The sequence below is a fragment of the Festucalex cinctus genome, chromosome 11, assembly GCF_051991245.1.
Source record: "Festucalex cinctus isolate MCC-2025b chromosome 11, RoL_Fcin_1.0, whole genome shotgun sequence".
Classification (NCBI taxonomy): Eukaryota; Metazoa; Chordata; class Actinopteri; order Syngnathiformes; family Syngnathidae; genus Festucalex; species Festucalex cinctus.
In genome coordinates this window covers 4350292-4355469 of record NC_135421.1, presented here as the reverse complement: position 1 = coordinate 4355469, position 5178 = coordinate 4350292, and positions in this window count along the sequence as shown.

Sequence of the window (5178 nt, the reverse complement as noted above, 5' to 3'; positions counted from 1 at the left end):
CCCTAATAAGAATTCCTTCAGGAACAATAGGGACCTCGCAGCGGTCGCTGCTCGGGCCCTAATAATAATTTTTACAAAAACAATAGGGACCTCGCAGCGGTCGCTGCTCGGGCCCTAATTAGTGTTGAAGCTTTTAACCATGCTCCTCCCAGCGAGGTATCTTTTGGTGGCATACAATACAGGTGGCAAACTTTACATCGCTCTCGAGAAAAGCGAAGAATCTCCACACCACTGACATGTTTCTTTTTCTCTGTGGTGCTGCGTGCGGCAGCCTTGCCAGGTGGGAAATATATGATTATCGTACCATAGATTCAAAATTATCGTATTTTGATGGAAATTATCGTACACCTGTCATCACCAAAATACACTGATTCGCGGCAGTCAAATATAGTATATCGCCGCTCACAGGCACTCAGGGCTTCGTAACTGATCTGTATATATTACTGGATTGCCAATAGGCCAAGACTTTTGAAGCCGCGAGGCCGCCATATTACTACTCCCAAGAAATGAACGTTCCTCTGCATACGATCCTATACATTTACAGCACATTTGAGACAGTACTTAGTAGAAACTAGAGCTGGGAAAAAAAAAGTCGACAGAGTCGACAAGGTCGACTTTAAAAATAGGTCGACTTGAAAAATGTAAGTCGACGCTCCGCCCGGAACCATGTTTGCGCCGTCACCGTCCATGTTTCACACGGACCTTTTATGCCGCCGCGCAGAGTGTGTTGCAAACTTCAGTGAGAAGAAGGCGGACAGAGTAATATTTATTCATTTATTTTTTAATGACTCCTGTTTGTTTGGTCTGATTGGTTGTTTGAATTTGGAGGTGTGTTGCACAGCCGCCATTAGCCTTAATGCGCATACACTTCTTTTACTGCAAGTGTACATGTACACTCGTACAGTATTTACAATATTTTTTAGTTAAGATTATGTCCTCATTGGTTGCACTATTTTAAAATGGAGGAAAAGCGAATGGATAAGAGGACAGAGGCATGACTTTGATTCGGAGTCACCAAGCCACTATGCACGTTATTACTGCCAAGCTTGGTTGGTGAGGTGAACAGCTAAAATGCTCACACGACCCTCAAAAAGTCTGTAAAAGCTGCAAAGATACACCAGGACTTTTAAACGCTCATGGATCAGTACAGCGGCATGACTACCGAGTGAATGGGACGGCCAAATCGACGCCACGGTTCATGGATACCGGAGCAATAACATGGATTCAGCGCGTTACGGATAGACAAAGATAAACACGACAATCATGTTACAGAAATGCTTGTAATATTGTCATTTAGTTCGCTCCCTCGTGTAGCGCTTGGCAGTTGCTTAATTGTGTGACAGTCACTTTCTATTAGTCAGCAGTTATTTATTTTGCTGTGACCGGCAAATCTCCTGCGAGCGTTATTTTTGCCGTGAACACTCGAACGAAAATTCTTGGCCTGCCATGAATACCACGATTGCTTATGGACATTCACAAGCGTATATGAATAACACAAATGTGCACGACCAGTTCGCTGTGGCGTCGTGGTGGCCGTTTTGTATGGAAGCCCAAAAGTGTCAAAATTCAATAAATAAAAAGGCCTTTTTGAAATAACTATCCTTTTGATAAATAACCGACAAATATGTAATATGGACATTACATTTTAAAATGAGGTGTTAGTATTATTATGAAAAGTGTTATACTATTCTTTAATATGTATTATGTATTATTAATATTGTATATGTATTATAAGATAATAAAAAGTCGTTTTACAAAGTCAGTTTTTATTTCATAATGTCCTTTTCCACAATGGTCTTCTTTTACATAACGGCGTTTTACAGCCGAATTACTTGTCCTGTCAATCAAAGTCAGTGGGTGGGACCACCTGTGTGAGCCGAGATCGCCGTGAGGCCTCCCCCGTAGCCTGACGCAGAAGTTTAACAAGGCCTTTACCTTATGATCCGATTCTAAACGATTTGCTACTTCTTTGAGTACTTCTGAAAGTGACTTATCTTCCGTATCCATGCTTTAGCAAGCCTGTGACCGTCGTGGCTCCTCATCAGGCGCTAAACTCTACAAGCGTGAATCGATGCTGCAAGTGCTGCTGCTCATGTCTGTATAAAGGACTCAGCCAATCACGTAACTGGCTCGGCTTCAAGTCATTTGATTGACAGACCAAGTCATTCGGCTGTAAAACGCCATTATGTAAAAGAAGACCATTGTGGAAAAGGACATTATGAAATAAAAACTGACTTTGTAAAACAACGTTTTCTTACCTTATAAAACCTTGAAAATAAATTAAATGTCATTATTTTTTTTTAAAAAGTATGACGTTAAAATAATCATTATGAAATATTTAACCAAAATAAAATATTTGTTCCATATTAAAGAATAGCATAACACTTTTCATAATAATACTAGCTCCTCATTTTAAAATTCAATGGCCATATTACATAATTGCCTGTTATTTATCAAAAGAATAGTTATTTCAAAAAGGCCTTATTTATTGAATTTTGACACTTTTGGGCTTCCATAGTTTTGTCGAGTCAAACACATTTCACTGGGAGTTAGCTTAGCGTTTCACGGCAACGTAGGCAAGGTTTTTGAATTTTTCCACTCACCGGTCCGTGACAGAATAACCCCCCTCACAAACACGGCTTCAATCGCAAAGCCACGTCATCTTGGTCGCGAAAGAAGAGCTTATTCCCCTCGGTGTAAAAAATAAATAAATAAATAAATAAATCCCCTCGGCGTGGCAAAAAAAAATTAAAAAATCCCATCGGCATGACAAAATAACACTCGGTGATCAGTTGCTGGTCACGGCAAACAAACAAACAACCACCATCGCCTGTGTTTTAATGACCATACAACACTGAAATGAAGGGAATGGCATGAAGAAGTTGTGTGTACGTGCGTGCGTGGCTGCGTGCGGGCGCGCCGCAGTCAGACTAAATTAAAGACTATTATTGTACAGGAAATATAAGGAACAATGGGTTTTATATCCAGATTATCCACTCAATTCAACACATGTTCAACATTTGCGACCTCAAATCTTAAAAAAAAAAAAAAAAAAGTAATAATAATAATAGTCGATTAGTCGTTAAAAATATGAGAAGTTGAGTCGATTTTTAAACAATTCGTTAGTGACAGCCCTAGTAGAAACAGCATGATTTATGATGTCTTAAAATTTCTTAAACGTAAACAAGAAGACTTCAGACATTCTACAACTTGCCTTCAATACATATGCTTAATGATGTTTACAGGAGGAAACTTGTATATTTTCTATCAAAGAATTACAACTAATTCAACAAAAGATGACTCTGCCAAACCTAATATTGGGGTCTAAGGAACAAAATAAAAACTAATAAAAGAAAAAGGGGTGTTCAAAGCAACACATTTTTTAAAACCATTAATTCAGCCAACATCTCGGTGATGCAACAACGAAAAGGCTTACCGGAGTCTATGCCCACAACAGGTTTCAGCCAACTGGCAAAGTGGGCCTGGCTTTCACATTCTTTTCTGTAAGTTTGTGGACAATGCTGCTTATTTCTCTTTCTTGTCTCTCGGACCTCCTCACGATCGCCTTCAATGGAATTCATTTTGCTTCTGTTTATCTCTCCTCTGTCTTCTACTTTTGGCTCTCATTCGCATTGTTTTGGTGGTTTGAGTCTTGTGCGATTTCCTATGTGGGAGCGTCTCCTGGAGGCGGGCACTGATCATTCAGCCAATCAATGCATGGACGTCAATCATTTCCCATGCTCAGCAAAGCGCAATCGACTGGTATTATGTCACATGAGAACAGATACCTTCAGGGTTCGCAAAAAACAAAACAAAACTGGCAGTTTCAGCTTCGCTGGCAATAATATGAAACGGTCAAATTATCGTACATTTGCCATTTTTAAGGATTATTGATCGTACAGAGGATCAAATTAGCGTAAAAATACGATAATTATCGTACACCTGGCAACACTGGTGTGCGGGACAGCCTGCGCAGTGTGAAGCGAGGGGGTGGGGGGGTTGGATGAGGAAGTTGACGCCACACTGTGCCCTCAAGTTTGTCTCTCAGGCAGGCTGCGAAGCATGAGCCTACGGGTGATCGGATTTTTGATCGGGAATAAAAGGCTTTAATCAAATATTCCGATCATGTACATTTTCACAAATATCGGCCGATTATAATCAGTGGCCGATGGATCGGAGCATCCCTAGTAATTACTATATATATATATATTTTTTTTTAAACCCCAAAAAGCAGGTCAAGCCCTGCTATTTATCTCTTCCTTCTAGAGGGGAAGCATGGCTTTCCGCCCCTCAATGAAACCTACTGTTCCCAACAAATACCACCACATTAAATTACTAGCAGAAAAATGATCAGCCAAACATACTATTGGACCATTATTTTTTACACATTGTATTCTTTGTTTTTATGTTGTATTTTGTGTTGCTTACTCTGTCGTCTCCATCAGGCACACACACTTCAGGGCTCTGCGATGATGTATACATTTGAGTTAGGGCTCGGTTAGCGTGTCAGCTCCACTCCTTTTCTGTAATATTGCCTTTTCAGTGCCACCGTTTTCTGGTATCTTTTACTTTTGAGAGTCTGGACGCCCTCTGTGAGCCGGCACCTTACCGTGGTGGAGGGGTTTGCGTGTCCCAATGATCCTAGGAGCTATGTTGTCTGTTGTCCTAGGTGAGGGGCCAGACTAAGCACGGCTCACAACTCCTTCTGAAGAATACAATTATTGGAAACGTGATTCCCTTGCCCAGACGCGGGTCACCGGGACCCCCCTCTGGAGGTGGGGCTCGTTGGCGAGCGCCTGATGGCTGGGCCTGCACCCATGGGGCCCGGCCGGGCACAGCCCGAAGAGGCAACGTGGGTCCCCCTTCCCACGGGCTCACCACCAGTGGGAGGGGCCAAAGGGGTCGGGTGCAGTGTAGGCTGGGTGGCAGCCAGGGGAGGAGACCTTTGGTGGACCGACCCCCGGCTACAGAAGCTGGCTCTTGGGACATGGAATGCCACCTCTCTGGCAGGGAAGAATCCCGAGCTGGTGTGTGAGGCGGAGGAGTTCCGACTAGACATAGTCGGACTCTCCTCCACACACGGCTTGGACTCTGGTCCCAGTCCTCTCGAGAGGGTTTGGACTATCTTCCACTCTGGAGTTGACCACGGTGAGAGGCGCAGAGAAGCTGTGGGCATAC